At 43.5% G+C, this 21,103-nt stretch overlaps 1 pseudogene; it reads left to right on the plus strand.

Moving 5' to 3' along the window:
• The window catches only part of LOC147914053 (cytochrome P450 4X1-like), a 197,003-nt pseudogene continuing 175,900 nt past the window's right edge, over window positions 1-21,103 (plus strand).

Raw genomic sequence — 21,103 nt, forward strand, 5'->3', positions numbered from 1 at the left:
ATGAGAGCCTCGGTCCTGCAGGGGGATCTTGAAGGTGAATCAGGGCTTCTGATATAAGTTCTATGAATAATCACTGTAAAAATGCCCATTTTAAAACAGAGTAAACTGAGTCTCTAAAGAAGTAAAGCAACTTGCTCAAGGATACACAGTTAATTGTGCCCATTATTTGAAACTTGTTTGTTCTGAACACTGAGCTAGGGATCTTAAAAATATGCTATATTATCTTGGATGCCTTTGCCAAATATGTCAGCTTCAAACACACACACAGTTTCTTGGACCAAGTCCTCAGTTAACATTTGGATTTGTTTCTGTGGTAGACAGAATAACAGACCTTCAAATATGTCCATGTCCTTATTCTCAGACCTTGTGAATATGTAGCCTTAGATGACAAAAGGGACTTTGCTGGTGTGATTAAGTTAAAGACTTTGAGATGAGGAGACTATCCTGTATTATTTGGGTAGGTCCCATCTAATCACATGGGGCCCTTAAAAGAAGAGAACCTTTCCTGGCTGTGGTCAGAGGGAGATGTGACTACAGACAAAGGGTCGGAGAGATGCATTGTTGCTGGCTTTAGAGATGGAGGAAGGGGTTCATGAACCAAGGAATTCCAGTGGTCTCTAGAAGGTGGAAAAGGCAAGGAAATGCATTCTCCCCTAGAGCCTCCAGTAGAAATGCAGCCCTGCTGGCACCTTGATATTAGCCCAGCAAGACCCATGTCAGACTTCTGGTTTACAGCACTGTGAGATAAATAAATGAGTGTTATTTTAAACCACTATGTTTATGGTAATTTGTTACAGCAACACCTTCCTTTGAGAATACTCCTGCCTCCTCCATTCATGTAGCTATAGGAGGTGCAAAGTCTTTTTTTTTTTTTTCCAGCAGGGGAAGATTCGCCCTTTTCTTTTCTAACATCTGTTGTCAATCTTCCTCCTTTTGTCTTCCTCCCCACCAACCCCGAATCCCCAGTACATAGTTGTGTACTGTTGTAAGTTCTTCTGCTTCCTCTATGTGAGCTACCACCACAGCATGGCTACTGATGGATGAGTGGTGCGGTTCCGCACCCTGGAACTGAACCCAGGCTGCTGAAGTGGAGCGTGACCAACTTTAACCACTAGATCATCAGGGCTGGCTCAAGAAGTCCACAGTCTTAACTGAGAAATCTTCAGCTGCTGTCCACAGAAAAAGAACCAGATGCCCACCTTGAAGCTGTCTCTCTTTGTCTTATGAGAGTCCCTTGAGTTGTGGGAGAACAGATATCCATTTATCTGGGACACCTCAGAGTGTAATAGGACCTTTTGTTTGTGAGGTTTGGCAGAATCTGTCCCTCTCTGAGTCAGAGCTCTGTGCACAGACAGGTAAGGAAGGCATGAGTACTCCATCCTCAGCTGCATAGTTGGAAGTGAGGGAGATTTGGGGGATCAACAACGTGGTCCTGACAGTGTCAGTGGAAGCAGTGATTCTGTAGAAATAAAATTGCCTCATGCAAAGGGAGGTCTGGAATGGGCACTATACTCAACATGAGGACTTAGGAGTTTTTAGGGGAAGGAATGATTTTCCCTCATTTGGTGGGTGGTAACTTTTTCCTATGCGGTGCTTTGAGAAACAGTGGCTGAAATGGGGAGGGGGTGTCAACTAAAAAGAGCTGTGACCTTGGCAACCCAGTAGGTGGGGCTGCTGACTGAAGCTTGGGCAGGCTCAGTGGTCCCTCAGCACCACTCCCAGGTGGCCTGACAGGGAGCAAAACCAGTTTCCAACAGTGCCACCTGGTGGCAGTGAGATCAATGACAGCGGCTGGGGCTGAGTCAGCTGTAGACCTGGAATCCACTACCTCCTTTGGGACTGAGTAAGGCTCTGGGGGCAGGGGTGTGTGGGAGGAGAGGCCTCAAGACAGACCTGGCTGAAACTGTGCCCAGGGGCATTCCTGGTATGAAATGAATGCCTGGCCTTATCCTCCACAATCCTCTCCTGGCTGTGAATTATCTGCTGGGATCTTCAGAGCCCATGTAATTGGGGAGGTGATGAATTCAGAAGGAATCAGATATGCACAACCCACAGGCAGGATTCTAAAGGAATTCTGCAGCAGAGATCACTATTGGGCCTTTAAGAGACAGTGGAGAAAGGGTGGGGGGGTTTCCCACCAATCCTGAAGGAGGTCCCATGTTCCCAATCCCCCATGTAGTTCAGGCTCTCATCGGCCCTTTTAGGTCAGTGTATCTTAGAGCCCAGGTGGCACCACCAGATCACCAGGGGCTTCCTTTGCCTCTCTTGCTTTTGTGTGTTTGGTGTCAGCAACACTCCCCACCCCCAGGCCTTTCTTGAGCAGAAATCTTCAGGGGATTCAGAATTGGCTCTGCCTCTGCTGTTCAGTATGTTAACCTGAGTGCCAGGTCATTAATTTACTAGTCTACCCTCTTGATTGTGGTCCAGATTTTGTTTTGTTTTCTGCCCATTTCTCAACTGTGTTCCCTCTTGAGGCACAGGTCATCTGTCTCCCCCATCCAACCCTTTTCCAAGGCTTCCACGGTGGATTATCTCATAGCACAAAATTAAAATGTCCAGTTTTCGCTCCATGAACTCTGTAAAACTAACGTCTGATGTTCTCATCTTTCCTCCCTGTGCCCTTGTCTCCATTCCTCTTAGTAAAACCTAATAAAAGAACAGCCTTTCCTGAAAGTCTCCACGTTTCCCCATCCCCCAGCTGATTCATCTCAAGCTCATCTCTTAAAGGCCAAGAGCTGTAAAGCACTTCCAGTGAGAGTTCCCGAGAACCCCAGGAGGCATTAGTGCCTCACTCTCTGGTGTCTGCCGCCCCTGCTCTAAGAGTTCATTTGCTTTCCAGAAAGGATATGATCTGTTGTCCCAACTCCTGTTTTGGAAACTTGTGACCCTCGGGCAATCACTGTGTCTGTTGGAGGACGTGTAAACAAGGGAAGAATCTGGGTTTGTGTACCTGTCTGTCTCATGGGCTTGCTATTCTCTGGTTCCTGAACCAAGACTTGGGGTTTCCCTGGGCCTGCCAAGGGCTGCAGGAAGTGAGCCCTGGGCCCCCTTTTGCTCACTGTTTGTGGTTAGTGCACACAAATGAAGAGAACCGTCACCAGCCATGACTGTTAACTTTCCTCTAATGCTGTCTTCTGTTTCCTCTGCTTCACTCTGTAGATCCCAAGTCCAAGAACCTGTACAAGTTCTTGATTCCGTGTCTTGGTATGTATGTGCAAAAGAGAGGGTGCCCCACTCTCTCACTTGAAGTCCCCTTTCCATGGGACAGCGTTCCAAGGAAACTGAAATCAGAATTCACATGCGTCAGGAGTATGGTGGGTCTACACTGCAAGTTATCCAGGGGAAGGTCAAGAGGGACCACTAAGGTCAGCACAGCACAGCTTCCTAGGAGCCCTCCTCGTCCACTTCTCTCCCCAAAGTCTCATTCTCAGGGCAGCTTATGTGAGAATGTGTCCCACCTCTGTCTTTCAAACTGTAGCCTCAGTATCCATATTCTTCATTTAGTCTTTCTTCACTCTTGTTTTCTTGGATCTGTTTCTTTCTTTTGGAGTTCCTCTATTTTCATATGCAAATCAGCAAAATTTTGCTCTGAAGTACAGTTTGGTAATATTCCATGAGCACATGAATTAGGCCTTTTTGTCCTATAATTGGTATTTGTGTTAGGCAAGGAAGGAATTAAATGAAAGTACATAGATACTGGATTCAGAGCTACTTGGATTTGAACTGACCCCCCACTGACCAATGAGTGTGATCTTGGGGAAGTCATCTCATCTTTCTAAGCCTCCGTCTCTTCCTCTTTGATAATGAGGTTGAGTTTCATCTCTGGGCTGTTGTGAGGATTGAATGAAACACAAATTTTCAGCACTTAGTGTAATGGCTGCATTGTACCAGCGCTGGACCGTGCATTGCAAACCTGGCATGTTAGAAGCACTCAGTGAATGATGGCAATTATATATTAATAAACGTGAAGGTCTTTTTAAAGCCTAATCTTTCCTGATCCCCCTAATAACAGAAGATTGTGAGGCATCAGCATTGATGAGTGTTTCCACTTTGTATCACTTCCGGGTATGAAGCACAGACTAGGGCTCAAGGAAGGGATATCTGGGGACAGAATGGACCCTCTTGTCCAGTTCCTTGTGAATTTTGTGTTCCCAGTGTAGTGCATGGATTGGTTTGGAGTGGAGAGGAGATGAATATTTGTTGTGTGTCTACTTGGAGCTAGAGACCAGACCAGGTGGCTTACGTATACACCTTCATGTAATGTGCACAGCAACACAGTGAAGTAGATATTTATTATCACACTTTATCACTGAGAAAACCAAGACTTAGGAAGGTTAAATGACATACTCAATTATAGTCATGTGCCACATAACGACATTTCAGTCAATGACGGACTGCATATACAATGGTGGTCTCATAAGATTAGTACCATGGTGCATAGGTGTGTAGTGGACTATACCATCTAGGTTTGTGTAAGTATACTCTATGAGGTTCGCACATCCACGGAATCACCTAACAACACATTTTTTAGAATGCATCCCCATGGTTAAGTGACATATGACTATACTAAACAAGTTGTAAATAGTCTTTTCAGAATTAGCACTCTCATCAGACTTTGAAACTTGGGGTCCTTCTTACAACGCTAAATACATCCATCCCAGATGTAAGCATCAAAACCCAGCTCAATCTTAATAGATGAGCACTACTTTGATAGTCCACCATGTCATGAATATCTGTGCGTCACAGTTGCTCTGTGATGACTGTGTTCCTCACCTCTCCTTCCTCATCTCCTCTAACAAGGGGCATGAGGTTTTGTGCCTTTTGTTTCTCAAAGAAAAGGACTAGTGAGTCTCGATGGACCCAAGTGTTTCCAGCACCGTAGCCTACTAACTCCTGGATTCAATTTTAACATCTTGAAATCATATGTCAAGGTGATGGCCCATTCTGTAAACACAATGCTGGTAGGTGAAGCACAAAAGTGCTCTGGTGTGTTGCAAAATGCTACCAACAGGGAATGGATTAGACCTATGTTCAGTGGGTGGTAAGAGTCAAAGGGGGATGATTTCTAGAAATTAACTGATGTGCAAGTACCCACTGAGCAATAGGTGTCTATGTAAAGCTTTGGGATGGTTCTTTGTGTGATAAAAAAGGAAGAAGATCTGGTTGTCTGTCTTACATATATTTTGAGATCCTATGGCAGTAAACCAAGGACCAAGTAATAAGATTCAGACAGTAAGTGCTGTAGGTGACAGGTAAGGAAACCAGGACCAGCTATAACAGCTTCAGATTTAGAGGAGACTCCAATTTACCATGAAATCTGAGCTGGACTTGAATATGTGGATAATATGGATGGGGGAATCCTAGGCAGAGTGAGTCAGCATGAACAAAGGTGTGGAGTTCGGAATGGACTCGCCTGAAGGCTGTAAAGGCCCTAGCCAAGGATAAGTGTCTACATTGAAGTCACAGATGAGAGTTTCCTCTTGTAGACAGAGGATGATCATTAGGAGCTGACCTGAACCCTTCCCAAGGAGCAGGAAGACGCTGCAGGGAAACATTCCTATGGGCGGTCCCTGATGTATAAATGAGTTATATTCCAAAACTCCACTGTACATGATATATTTTTAAATTGTACTTATTTAAAAATCAGACAAGTGATTCATGAATACAGTTTCATCATACACACTTCAAACACCACAGACAAAGCCTAAGGTTCCCTCCACCTTCTGCAAACCCATCCCTTTTCCATAGATCCTCTGTTACCAGCTGGTTGGCTGGGTTCTCAGCTAACCTCACAAAGTAGATTTAACTTGAACTTTGCTGGATTGTGGTGAAAATACCTGTGTGAGTTCCTGAGGGAGACAGCTTGAGGTGCAGGCTAGAGGGGGCCGTGGTCTTCTAATTCGGGTGCTGTGCAGCCTTATGCACAATTACAAGCCAGCTGGTGGTGGTATTTGAGTTTATCTCCATTTTGGTAAACTACTTGCATCTTCCTCACTTCTCAGTCTCTTGTTTCCCTGAGATTCTTCTCACAGCTCCTCCCTCTGCTGAGGTGTTCCAAAGTGCCTCCAGCTTGGAGCCTCCTCTTTGCTTTCATTTCTTCTCAACTCACTTCCTGTACCCAGTAAAACTTACATAATTCAGGATGAAAGCAATTAACTAAACACTGACACTCAGGTAATAGCTTTAAAAAAATCTCTGCCTTTTTTCCTTGGCCTCCAAGTCCTTAGCACTCAGCCATAGGCATAGGTGCTCAACAAGTGATTGATCTGAACGTAAACATTTAGATTTATTTGTATTTTTACACAAAGAATGCTTATTATGACAAATACATGTTCATCAGGGAACTTTGTGACAGATTAAGCCACAAAACATTTCAGGGGGTGTGAGTAGGTCATTTTGGGGGGAAGTAAAGTGGACACAGGCAGCACTTGGCTGAGAGCAAGCTCCCTGCAACAGCCCCTATTCATGCTTCTCTCTGTCCCCTACTATGGAATAAAGAAAAAAAATTTTTTTTAATGTTCCAAGTTTATTTAAGTGTAGTTATGGTGGTTGAGACTAGTGATGGGGTGGTGCGTCTAGCAATTTGGAGACTGATGCCTGAGGAAGCCCTGTAATTATGTGTCTTGTATCAGAGACTGTCCTTTTACTGGGACTCTGATCTGTTTTAAAGCAGAGTTATGGTAATAATAGAAAGGCCAAAGATACTTAACTCAGCCGTTTACCAGATACCTGGTTTGCTCCAGGCTCTTTCTCACGTAGCTAGGTTCATTTCCCCTTCATCATGCCAAGGAAGCACTTGGCTTATTTACTCACATGCCCTTTGGATCCTGCTTGGTCAGGGTCATCTCCCCCATGTCATAAAGGCAGGATTAGGGAGAAGCCTTCAGATACAGACAGTCTGATGATGGTGATGTTGTTGATTTGACCTCCTGTGCCAGGGTAAGTGGGAGAAGATTTGTGACACTCAGGACACAATTGTGGAGGTCTTTGCGCACATCAATTTGATGACCCTGGACATACTCATGAAATGTGCTTTCAGCCGGGAGACCAAGTGCCAGATAAACAGGTCAGTGACAAGAGGGCCAAAAGACACTTGTTTGCCAGTATCTAAGTCATTTATTGACATTACCCCACTTTCTCTTCCAGCACCTGTGATCTTTATGTAAAAGGGACATGTGAAGCCAACAAAATCATCTTTTACCACTTGTACAGTTTCTTATATCACCACGCCATACTTTTCAAATTCAGCCCTGAGGGCCACCGCTTACAGCAGATAAGCAAAACGCTGCATCAACATACAGGTAGTTCTTGGGTGTGGGCTGCCCGAGGCCGTATGCTGTCATCACTGTACCATGTCTGTCTAGAGGAATAGGCCTCAGTGTGAAAAGAGAAAGAATTCTTGTCCTAATGGAGCTCTTATGTGGACACTGCTCCAATGAAATACACATCCTTTAGAGGAGTTTGCTACATCCATAGTGGCAGTCTTATCAGAAATTTTCTATATATCATACAAAAAGTGTGGGAAATATGAAATGTTATGTTTGTTCAAAATTTTTAATTTTTCTTTAGTCAAATTTATCAATATTTCTTTTATTGCACCTGGATTTTGAGTAATAGTTAAAAGCCTTCCCGTAGTCCAGGGTATCTCACCCGTGGCACCAATGACGTTAGCCTGGATATGTCTCTGCTGTGGGGAGCTGTCCTGTGCATTGTAGGGTGTAGCTGCATCCCTGACATCCACCCACTCGATGCCAGTAGGACTCTGACAGTTGTGGCAACTGAGAATGTCTGCAGACATTACTGAATGTCCCCTGGGGTCAAACTTGTCCTTGGTTGAGAACCGCGGTGCTATACTCAGATTGTAGAGAAATTCATCCATGCTTGCTTCTAGTGTTTATGTAACTGAACTCAATGGGCTTGTCTCTTGGTCAGTGAGGAACCAAAATCACAACGAAGGCAGAAGTAGGTGAAGAAAAGTTTCATTGCTTACACAAGCAACCGAGAGCACCAGAGATATCTCCCAAAAGCAGTTTCTTCCCGACCTCTGTGCTGGTGGAGACTTTATACACAAGAGAGCAGAAGACAACAGGTTTATTTGTAACAACTGTGTAACAACTGTGCTTATTCAGGGCACATGCGTAGCAGGTAAACATGCTACCACATACATCACACGATCTGAAAATGGGTGCTTGGCCCCTCCCAGAGGAGGAGAATTTAAGATGGTAATGAGTTTAGGGTAACTTTAGGACACTTGGAACTGAAGCATTTTGCAGGGGTCTTGCTGCAAATGTGTGAGTTTCTCTGCAAGATAGCAACATCTGCAAAATGGGGACATCAATGCTGTGAAACAGAACACATAGTTTCTTCTTGTATAGAAAACATTTGACAGACTATGTTAGTTATTGATCAGATCCTCAGTAACTTTTCTTTGCCTGGTTCCCTGGTTGCAAAATGCCCCCTGAAACTTTACTCCTTATTCTTGAGGGATAAGGTATGACAGTCAGTCTTCTGTAACTGCTTCCTGCTGGCTGGAGTCATTGTCAGGGGAGGCAGAGGAGTAAAACTCTTGTGCTTGCAGGCTAAGATAAGTTTTAGGGCTATCTGAGGAGTTTTGCAATGGTTGGTAGTGTCACAGAACCATCATTTGTAACTTGAATTGTTCCAAATGAGAGGTAATACACTTAACTAGCTTATGAAAGATGCATAGACCAAATATTAATAATAACAAAAAGAGTACAAGGGGGCCTATCAAAGGTAAGAACCAGGTTACAGAGGGGATGGCCTTTTTTACAGTGCCCCATTCCTCATTGGCCATACTGCCCTTTTGGTAAGGGTGTGTAGTCATGTAGCTTGGTCTAATATTTATTTAATATTTACTTCTACTTCCCCTGAAGTATTTACCCATGGGCAGCATGAGGTGTTAGTTACTGTGCAGACACCTGCTTGTTCTACTAGTGTGTAATCCAAGGCTAATCTGTTATCCAGCACCACGTTGGGTAGTGAATCTAAGGACACTCCTATATTGTAGAGTGCTTTTCCTGTGTTACTGGCCAATGTTTCAGGAGATTTAGTTGGGTTCCTTAGGGTAACTTCATAGTATGTGAATCCTCCCCAGGGAGAAGCCAGTCCCACTGTTAACCCACTTCCTGCCGGGATCAACCCAATAGCCCTTTTTTCTCTGGGATGGTGTCAGATGCAGTTGTATATTGTGATTCCTGAGGGACCTAGCATTCCTATTGTACACTCTCCCACATATTGTACATTATCTAAGCATGGATGGGCTATTGCAAGCAGTGGGGAATGGAAAACAGCAGAAGGGGCATGATAATTGGGAGCTTATGATGTGGCGATCCACAGAGGAAGACATATCCTGGGAGTGCACAGGCCCATCAGGGCATGGTAATATCAAACCAGTTGAGTAACATAATGTCCCAACTGGGGGTATTGCTTGTGCAACTGGGATATAATGGTCCCCCATAAGTTAAGTTATAGTTTATGGGGCCTTTGGGTACCCTTCCTGTTACCTGAGGAGACAGGTAAGTAAGCCCCCAGTATCAAAGGGGCTTTCGTATCCCTGTCCAAAACTTGCACTGGTTTAGAAAGGTTCTTCTTGGGCTTTTTACATACCTTTTGGTTTTAGGGCACCAGTGAGTTTCATTTGGGCTACAGGATTTGAGTAATATTAAAAGTGATGGGGGGGCTGGCCCGGTGGCATAGTGGTTAAGTTCACACACTCTGCTTAAGTGGCCTGGGGTTTGCAGGTGCAGATCCCAGGTGCAGACCTATGCACCACTTATCAAGCCATGCTGTGGCAGCGTCCCATATAAAGTAGAGGAAGATGGACATGGAGGTTAGCCCAAGGCCAATCTTCCTGAGCAAAAAAAGAGAAGGATTGGCAACAGACGTTAGCTCAGGGCTAATCTTCCTCAAAAAACAACAACAAAAAAAGTTTATAGAGGATTGGTTTATGTTGCCCTCTGCTGGTGGACATTGTGACAGCTTTCACTGACTGAAGTGCAGTTCAGTTATATTACCCTCTCATGGCTAGTGTGATTTGTTACTGGGGTCAGATTCACACATTTTAGGTTTATACCAGAGGAGACTAGCTCTACTGCAATAGATGCGGGTCCACTAAAAGCCTTTGGGGACCCTTCAAAGAGGCTAAGGTTGGGTTCCGATTGTATAGGATAAGCAACAGGCCATCCACTTTTGGTTTGGATGTGCCTATGGCATATCGAGCCTTGGGATAATCCATTACCTCTTGCTATGATTCTGGGAAGGTTTACTACTGCATTTGTTTCCCAGGGAATTAACGAGGTCTGTGTTAATGCCCCTTGTCAATAAAGGTAAATAAGGATAAAAGCTATAGTATAATCTGTGGATTCAGACATTATTTATCTTTGGATCTTTAGCACCCTTCTTGAACAGGAACTTCAAGTCCGATGTTGGTTCACAGGAATAGGAGTCTGTGGGAATGGTGACAGTCTCCGGCTCTTGAGCTTGCTTAACCCGCGTGTGGTGGATCCAGGATAGCACACCTTGCAATTTAAGAAAGAGTGAGTGATTAGTAAGACCAAATAAGGCCCTGTCCAAATGGGTTTAAGCTGATCCTGAGGGGACACAGACTTTGAGGTTTTTAAGTACACCCATTTCCCCTGGCTCACGGGGATGAAGCTTTATTCCTGTAGGAGCAGGAAGATTTAGATTGACGTATTTATAAAGGTTAGACATTGCTTGCCCTAGGTTAATTATGTGCTTTACAGCTGCTGCAATTTCTTGATCAGGCTGCATTATTGAACCAGTATCACCTGGAAAGGCCCTTCCGCACATCATCTCAAAAAGGCTTAGCTTAAGTTTTCCTTTAGGAGCAGCACTGATGTGGGTCAGGGCAATGGGCAAGAGCTTCAGCCAGTTGTCTTGTGCTTCTTGGCAGAGTTTGGCCACTGTGACCTTCAGGGTGCAGTTGCCTCTTTCAGTTTTGCCAGAAGATTGAGGTCTCCAGTCAGCTTGCTGCTTCCACTGTATTCCTAGTGTTTGAGAAACTTGGGCAACTACTTTGATATGAAGGCAGGGCCATTGTCACTTTGAATTGACCCAGGCAGTCCAAACCTCGGGATGATTTCTTTTATCAGTCCTCTTATCACTTCCCCTGCTTTTTCTGTTCTGCAAGGAAAGGCTTCAACCCATCCAGTGAAACTGTCTACAAAAACCAAGAGATACCTAAATATTCCTGGTGCAATTGGCATAACTGTAAAGTCTCCCTGCCAGTCTTCCCCTGGCAGGGCTCCTCTGGACTATACAGCTCTTGCCAGGGGTGGCATTGGTGGCCTGGTTTGTACATTATTTTGTTGGCATTGTACACATTGCCCTGTCAACTTGTATATTATTTCCTTTAAACCTGGGTTTCTCACTATGCCCAGAAGCCAGTTGACAAGGTTTCTTCCATAGTGAGTGGAATTGTGAGCAAACTTTATCATTGCCCAGACTGTATTTTAAGGCAGCTAGATCTTTCCTTTGCTGTCCATCATTCATGCCCCTGAGACAGGAGACATTTCTATGTCTCTTTTAGCTATCTCTATTTCTTCTGGGATGTTATGTAGGGGTGAATTCTTAGAGGAGCAGAGAGGGAATGAGAGCTAATTGGAGAACCTCCTCTGTTAAGGCTGCTCATTTGGCAGTAGCATCAGCCAAATGATTTCCCTTGAATACTTCTGATTCTCCCTCCTGATGTCTTTTGCAGTGTACAACTGCAAACTCCTTCAGTTAATTGACTGCTGAGAGCAGCCTGAGAATTTCCCTTCCACATTTAATTTCTTTACTGTTGGCCAACAAAAGACCTCTTTCCTTCCAAATAGCCCCGTGAGCATTGTTGGGGAAGAGGGATAATCGCCTCCACCCTTTCCCTTAAGGTTCTTATGGCTGGCCAAATAATTAAAAGACACGCTAGCAGGAGAAAATAATACCAAGTTTAATAACATGTATACACAGGAGAAACCAGGGAAACTGAGATTCTCGTCTTAAATACCATCTTCAGGGGCCGGCTCAGTGGCGCAAGCGGTTAAGTGCACGTGCTCCGCTGCGACGGCCCGTGGTTCGCCGGTTCGGATCCCAGGCATGCACCAATGTGCCGCTTGTCAAGCGATGCTGTGGTGGTGTCCCATATGAAGTAGAGGAAGATGGGCACGGATGTTAGCTCAGGGCCAGTCTTCCTCAGGGAAAAAAAGAGGAGGATTGGCATCAGATGTTAGCTCAGGGCTGATCTTCCTCACACACACACAAAAATACCATTTTCAGCTAAAGACAAAGGAGGATGTTGGGGGTGGGGAGGGAGACAGAAGGGAGACAGAAATCACAGCAATCAAGGGTATGCAGATTTAAGTCCTTTCCTTCCGTACTGAAAAGGGTTTCCAGAGATAAGATCATCCTCCCCTCTTCCGGCTACAGAGAGGGAGATACCTTTACATATGGAGATTTCCCTATAAATGTAAATATTTATCTGGCAACTCTTTTTTTGTGTGTGTGTGAGGAAGATCAGCCCTGAGCTAACAATCATGCTAATCCTCCTCTTTTTGCTGAGGAAGACTGGCTCTGAGCTAACATCTATTGACAATCCTCCTTTTTTTGTTTTTCCGCAAAGCCCCAGTAGATAGGTGTATGTCATAGTTGCACATCCTTCTAGTTGCTGTATGTGGGATGTGGCCTCAACATGGCCAGAGAAGCGGTGCAAAGGTGCGTGCCCGGGATCCGAACCCAGGCTGCCAGTAGCGGAGCGCATGCACTTAACCGCTACGCCATGGGGCCGGCCCCTGGCAACTCTTTTCGGGGCCAGGGAGAGACAGAATTTTGATAAGATGGGCTTGATTGTGCCTTTCCTATTGTAGCATCTATTTTACATCATATTACAGCCATCATATGGTATTAACTCCTTCCTGAAACAGGCCTTCTATGTTAAATTATTTAGGCAGTTAGTGGGGGAGGTCAAATATCCATCAGAGAAAATAATCAAGGTAAAGAGATATATTTCAGGGTGGCTAATTTTGATCTCCCACAGCATGAATAACAGAGAAGGCATATTTGGAATCAGAATAGCTAGTCAGTTTTTTCTTTTCCTAATTTTAATGCTCTTGTCAGGGCAATAAGTTCTGCCTTTCGCTGATGTTCCTGGGGAGAGCACCTTTGCTTCTCTGGTAGGGTGGAGGGACACCACAGCATAGTCTGCTCAGTGCTGACTGCTAACAACAGGACTGCTTCCATCTACAAACCACACTTCCTCTGCATTCTGCAAAGGATCACTTTGGATGTCTTTCCTGTTTGAATATACCTGATCCACTAGCTCAGACCAGTCATGTACCAGAGGATCCTGCAATACAGGAAGCAAGGTGGTTGGATTTGGGACCTGGCAAGTCTTTAAGAGTAGCTGAGGAGTGTCTGGCAGTGTTGTTTGATACTGCAGCATTCTGCCATTCATGAGCCGGTGGTGTCCTTTCATTTCCAAAACACTGGAAAGCCGGTGTAGCATCCACACTGTTAGGGGCTGTCCCATAGCCAGTTTTTCTGCTTGTTTAATTAACAGGCAGGTGGCTGCCATGGCCCACAGGCAACACAGCCAGCCTCCACATGGTGTCCAATTGTTTTGAAAAATAGGCCACCATCCTCTTAAAAGGTGCAAAAATTTGAGTTAATACTCAAAAACAAAGGCTACTCTTTGTTTTTCACACACATAAGACATCAAAAGGTTTAGTTAAGTCAGGTAAACCAAAAGCAGGAGGACTCATCAGGAGCTCTTTTAGTCTTTTGAAGACCTGCTCACATTGTTTGTCCCACTCAGAGGGATTGGTTTCTTGACCCTGCAGCTTATCATATGGGCATTTTACTATTAATCCAAAATTAGGAATCCAGATGTGGCAGAAACCTGCCGTTCTCAAAAACTCTCATAATTGTTTTCCAGTGGTCAGAGGGGCCAAATGGTAAATGGTTAATTTTCTTTCTTGGGGAAGACTGTGTTGGTTTGTGAAATTATGAACCCCAAATATTTAACAGTTTCTTTAGATATTTGTGCCTTCTCCCTAGAGACTTTATAACCTCTTTCAGCCTTGAAGGGTAGAACCGTAACCATGTTTCTGTCAGAGTCCTCCTTTGTAGGGCTTGCAATAAGGACGTCATCCACAGATTGCAATAAAGTCCCATGGTTTGGTTTTAAGTCTCTTATGTCTCTACTCAGGATTTCTCCAAAAATGGTTAGAGAATTTTCAAATCCTTGCGGCAATACCATCCAACAATATTGGTTTCTGGTGAGTCTCAGGGTCCTCCAATTCAAAAGTGAATAATTCCTGAAACTCAGGGTCTAAAGGGATGCAGAAGAAAGCATCCTTTAGGCCCAGAACAGTGTAATATTTACTATCTCCAGGTAAGTTTCCTAGGAGGGTATATGGGTTTGGGACCACTGGGTGAATGTCCCTGGCAGCATCATTCACAGCTCTGAGGTCTTGTACAAACTGGTATTCTCCCGTCCCTGGTTTCTTTTCTTTTTTTTGTTTTTTGGTGAGGAAGATTGGCCCTGAGCTAACATCTGTTGCCAATCTTCCTCTTTTTGCTTGAAGAAGATTGTCACTGAGCTAACATCTGTGCCAATCTGCCAATCTTCCTCTATTTTGTATGTGAGATGCCACCACAGCATGGCTTGCTGAATAGTGAGCAGGTCTGCGCCCAGGATCCAAACCAGCATACCCCGGGCTGCTAAAGCAGAGCGTGTGAGCTTAACCACTATGCCATTGGGCTGGCCCCATGTGGCTGGTTTCTTAAAGGCAGGATGAGTGTTTCAGGGAGATCTGCAAGACCTTGTTAATCCTTGCCTCAAAAGCCTGTTCAGTACAGGTGGGATCCCAGATAAAGCCTCAGGCTTTAGAGGGCATTGTTTTACCTGAGGCTAATGGTCATCCCGCTTTAAGTTTACCTTAACAGGCTGGGTGTTAACAGCCCATCCCACCTGCCCTTGTGCCCAAGCATTGGGATCAACTTGAGTTAAAAGATTTTCTGGAATGACTCAGCCAGTTTGTTTGGCTCACGAAGTAGTGCCACAAATTCTGCTCCTTGGTTCCGAAGAACCTGAACTTTTATTTTATCCTGCTGAAGACTTATGGTGGCCCCTAATTTTGCCAACAGATCCCTTACCAACAAAGGAATTGGACACTGGAACACACAAAAATATTTTAAAACTTTGGAACCTATTTCACAGTCAGAGTCTCTAGAAAATGCTTTGTTTCTCCTTTTCCTGATACCCCTTTTACATTATACTCCCTCTTGGACAGAGTGCCCTTCCTAGTAGTCAAAACAGGGTATGTGGCTCCTGTGTTGAACAGGACTCAATTTCCTTTCCAGCAACCTCTAAAGTAACCCAGGGGTCCTCGGAGGAGATTTTGAGAGCTGCACAGGGAGCCCCTTGGCCCCATCGATATTGCTCTCCAGTCAGGGGTAGCTGGAAGGAATTGGGCTTGTCCAGCCCCTTCCCTCTCTGGGGATGGTGTGGGCATTCCCTGTTCCAGTGTCCCTTCTGCCTGCAGTAAGCACATTAATTAGGCCCAAGTTTTACAGGCACTATTTTGTTCCCACATTGGGGGTGGGGGGACACTCACCTGTGGTGACTTCTTCCTTCCTCCCAGGTTGCCTGGGACAGATGGCAATGCTACTATATAACAAAGTTTCTTGCTTTTTCATATTCTTTTCTTCCTTTTCCTCTTCTGCCATATCTTGGTTGTTGAAAACCTTAAAGGCGATCTCTACCAACTGGGAGGGGTTGGTCTTGGGACCAATGGCCAATTAGGGGAGTTTCCTCCAGATATCAGGGGCACTCTGAGACATGAAACAGGTTCCTGATGCTATTTGCCTGCCTTCACCATCAGGGTTCCAAGGGGTATATTTTTGAAGGTGTTCCTTCAATCTTTGCATAAATGCTGACGGGTTTTCATCTGGTCTTTGGTGAATCTCCCTTAATTTATTCCAATTAACAGGAGATTTTCCCTTTCAAGAGCATGTTTCTATAGTGCTCTAGGGCTGCCTTGTCCCCTGTTCTATTGGGATCCCAGCCTTTATCTGTGGTGGGCACCAACTGTTCAGCCAGCCACCAAATCTGGTGATTGGGCTGATTGGTTTGCTGTTTATCTGCCTCCCTCAGGGCTTCTTCAGCTAAAACTGCTGCTTTTTCTTCCCCTGTCAGGAGGGTTGACAGGAGAGCCTGTATATCAGCCCAAGTGGGGTTGTGAGTGGAAAAATACATCCCTCATCAAGTTAAGGAACTCTCCAGGGTCTTCCTGCAGACCCTGGGAGTGTGCCTTCCAATTGTAAAGGTCGGAGGTGGTAAAAGGCACATGTACATTTATAAGGTTCCCATCCGCACCAGGGAATTGGCATAAGGGAAAAGCTCCACCTTTTCTTGGATTGTAACAAGTCCCATATCTAGTAGTACTGTCAGGCAAGGGAGTGTAGACAGGTTTAGGAGTAGCAGTGGATGGGTGTGACTCTTTGGGGACAGATGACTGATTAGGAGGATAAGAAGGAAGCTGCCCTATGAGTCCTGTTGGAGCTGGGCTGAGGGGAGAAGATGGCATAGCTTCCCCCTCCCATCTCCTATTGAGATAGAGTACGTCCTCATCATCTGGAGGGCTTTCCAGCACTGGGAAGGTATTCCCTTTTGGGGTAGATGGTTTGGTCTTTAATTTGGTCAATTTGTATTTTTGCTGAAGTCCCTCATTCTGCCATAAAGCTATATAGCATTGTACATAGGGAATTTCTTCCCATTTTCCTTCCCTTTTACAAAACAGGTCCAACTACAGGATGGTATTATATTTTAGTGACCCACTTTCTGGCCACCTTTCTTGATTTCCCAAGCTATATTGGGGCCAAGCTGTATTACAAAAGAATATCATTCTTTTTTTAGTCATGGGAGTATAACCAAATAATTGCCAATGATGGAGGAGGAACCCTAATGGGCTCTCCTTTGGTATGGATGCTGTATTGACCATACTGGAGGGTTTGTGTTTTTTTTGTTACGGATTTGTTTTTTTGGCTCCCAAGGGGTTGTTAGTAATGGTTAGCAAACACACAAATCCCACAATTTCAACCTAGATGTAATTAAAATGCTTTCCCCACCACTATCAGAGCTCTCTAGTAATATCACACACCCAGGGGGCTCAGGGATGTATAGCTGCGCCTCCCTTTCCAGGTCTCAGAGGTGCCTATGGAGCTCTTTCCCTAAGTTATGGAGGTTTTTCTCAGCCAGGTTTCCCTGACCAGCCTCTTCTTCAGCCAGAACAGGGATGTCTCACAATCTCCCAGACCTTAGCTGTTTTATCCAAAACAGAAACCAAATCTTGGAACCAGAAATCTGTGCAGTTTATACCCCAAACTGTTCTTCACCCAATTCAAGACTCTTACAGCCGACTTGCGGGTGCAGCACTACTCATCACTCCAGGAGAACTTCTGGACAAAAAGGTCCAATGTGGCAGCCAAGTTCATCCAAGGCAGGAGCGGCGCAGGGCTGGTGAGTCAGCACCAAGAGGAATCTCCCTTCACCCTTCCTCAAGTCACCGGCAGTGTAGGGGAGGTAGCCCAGGCAAGCTGCTGCTGCCCACTGCTTCCCCTGTTGGAAGCTGAGTGACGAGGATCTCAGGGATCAGAGGAGTAGTCTTATTTTGGTCACCAAATTTGTAACCGAACTCAGTGGTTTCGTCTCTTGGTGAGTTCAAAGCCAAAAATCACAACCAAGGCAGAAGCAGGTGAAGAAAAGGTTTATTGCTTGCACGAGCAGTGGAGAACACCAGGGATACCTCCCAGTGTCTACCTGAGCTCAGTGCTTGTGGAGACTTTATACACAGGAGAGCAGAGGATAACAGCTTTATTTGTTACAACTGTGCTTATTCAGGACACATGCGTAGCAAGGAAACATGCTACCACATACATCACATGATCTGAAAATGGGTGCTTGGACCCTCCTAGAGGAGGATAATTTAAGATGCTAAGTTTAAGGTAACTTCAGGATGCTTGGAGCTGGAGCATTTTGCAGGAGTCTTGCTGCAAAAGTGTGGGTTTCCCTGCAAGATAGCAACATCTGCAAAACGAGGACATCAATTTCTGTAAAACAGAACACATAGTTTCTTCTTGTCTGGAAAACATTTGACAGACCGTGTTATTTATTGATCAGATCCTCAGTAACCCTTTCTTTGCCTGGTTCCCTGGTCACACTTAATATGGTTTTGTTCTTTTTGCATTTAGATCTCTGATCCATTTAGACTTTATTCTTATGTGTGACGTGAGGGGTTGATCTAGTTTATCCAAATGGTTATCCAGTTGTCCCATCATCATTTATTAAAAACTTCCATCTTTTCCAGTGATTTGAGATAACCACCTTTATCATATTCTAAATTGACATTTGTAATTGGACCTATTTCTGGACTTTCTTTTCTATTCCACTGGTCTATTCATGTGCTACAATCACACTGATTTATTTAAAGCAACTTTGTGGTATTTTTTTTTAATTAATGAACAATTTTTTGTATAGTTGTAGGTTTACAGAAAAATTGAACAGAAAGCACAGAGAGTTCCCATACACTTCCCCCTCCCACATACAGTTTCCCCTATCATTAACATCTCGCATTAGTGTGGTTCATTTGTTATAATCAATGAGCCAATATTGATACATTATTATTAGCTAAAGTCCATAGTTTACTTTAGGACTATGTTGTAAACTCTATGGGTTTTGACAAATATGTAATGATAGGTATCCATTATTATGGTATCATACAGAATAGTTTCACTGGCCTGAAAACTCCACTGAGCTCCACATATTTATCCCTCCTTCCCTCACCCTGAACCCCTGGCAAACAGGGATTTTTTTTACTGTCTCTATAGTTTTGCTTTTTCCATGTCATTATTTGGAATCATGGTGTCTGTATCCTTTTCAGATTGGTTTCTTTCACTTGGAAATATGAATTTAAAGTTCCTCCATGTATTTTCATGGCTTGAGAGCTCATTTCTTTTCATTGCTAAATAATATTCTATTGTATGAATGCACCAGTTCATTTACCCATTCCCCTATTGAAGGACACCTTGGTTGCTTCCAAGTTTTGGCAATTTTGAAAAAAGCTGCTATAAACACCTGTGTGCAGGTTTTTGTGTGGACATAATTCTGAACTTCTTTGGGTAAATACCAAGGAGCATGATTGCTGGATGATATGGTAAGAATATGTTTAGTCTTGTATGAATCCACCAAGTTGTCTTCTAAAGTGGCTGTGCCATTTTGCGTTCCCACCAGGAATGAATGAGAGTTCCTGTTGCTCCACATTCTCGCCAGCGTTTGGTATTGCCAGTGCTCTGGGTATTGGCCATTCTAATAGATGTGTAGTGGTATCTCACTGTTGGTTTTCACTTGCAGTATCTTAATGGCATGTGATGTATGTGGAGCATCTTTTTATAGGCTTATTTGCCAACTGCATATCTTCTTTGATGAGGTGTCTGTTGAAGTTTTGTTTTTCATTTTTTAATCAAGATTTTTCTTATTGTTGAGTTTTAAGAATTCTTTGTATATCTTGTATAACCGTCCTGTATCAGAAATGTCCTTTGCAAATATTTTCTCCCAGTATGTGGCTTGTCTGTTTTTCTATTAACTGTGTCTTTGCTGAGCAGTTTTTAATTTTAATGAAGTCCAGCTTATCTTTTTTTTTCTCTTCTGGATTATGCTTTTGGTGTATTTAAAAGTCATTGCCAAACCCAAGGTCACATAGATTTCCTCCTATGTTATTTCCTAGGTGTTTTACAGATTTACATTTTGGTCTCTGATCCATTTTAAGTTAATACTTGTGAAAGATGTGAGAGCTATATCCAGACTCTTTTTTTGCACGTGGATGTCCAGTTATTCCAGCACCATTTATTGAAAAGACTATCCGTTGAATTGCCATTGCTCCTTTGTCAGATATGAATACAGACAATTGGCTCTATACATGTGGGTCTATTTGGGGGCTTGCTATTCTGTTCCATTGATCTATTTGTCTCTTTTATTCACCATTACCAGACTGTCTTGATCACTATAGATTTACAGTAAGTCTTGAAGTCGGGTGGTGTCAGTCCTCTGACTCTGTTGTTCTCCATTAATACTGTATTGGCTATTCTGTGTCTTTTGCCTTTCCATATAAAAGTTAGAATCAGTTTGTTGATATCCGCAAAATAGCTCATAACTTGTTGGATTTTTTTATTGTGATTGCGTTGAATCTATAGATCAAGCTAGGAAGGACACAATATTGAGTCTTCCTATCCATGTTCTTGGAATATCTCTCAATTTATTTGATCATTTTGATTTCTTTCATCAGAGTTTTATAGTTTTCCTCATATGGGTCTGGTATACATTTTGTTAGATTTATACCTAAATACTTCATTTTTTTGGTGCTAATGTAAGTGGTATTGTGTTTTTAATTCCAAATTCCAATTATTTATTGGTAGTATATAAGAAAGCTCTTGACTTTTGTATATTAACCTTGTATTCTGCAACCTTGCTATAATTGCTCATTAGTTCCAGGAGGTTTTTCTTGAATCTTGGGGATTTTCTACATAGACAATTATGTCGTCTGTGAACAAAGACAGTTTTTTGACAGTTTCTTCCTTCCCAATTTGTGTAATTTTTATTTCCTTTTCTTGCATTAGCTGGGACTTCCAGTTCAATGTTGAATAGGAGTGATGAGAGGGGACATCCTTGCCCTTTATTTGATCTTAGCAGGAAAGCATCTAGTTTCTCACCACTAAGTACCATATAAGCTGTAGAGTTTTGTAGATTTTCTTTATTAAGTTGAGGATATTCCCATGTATTCCTTGTTTGCTGAGTAGTTGTTGTTTTTAAATCATGAATGGGTGTTGGATTTTGTCAAATATTTTTTCTGTATCTTTTGATATGGTCATATGATTTTTCTTGGTTAGCTTGATGATGTGATAGATTACATCAATTGATTTTTGAATGTTGAACCAGGCTTGCATACCTGGAATAAATCCCACCTGGTCATGGTGTCTAATTCCTTTCATACATTGTTGGATTTGATTTGTTTATATTTTCTTGAGGATTTTT

This window comes from Ceratotherium simum, chromosome 22 (assembly GCF_057802395.1).
Source record: "Ceratotherium simum simum isolate JZ-2026a chromosome 22, ASM5780239v1, whole genome shotgun sequence".
Taxonomy (NCBI): Eukaryota; Metazoa; Chordata; class Mammalia; order Perissodactyla; family Rhinocerotidae; genus Ceratotherium; species Ceratotherium simum.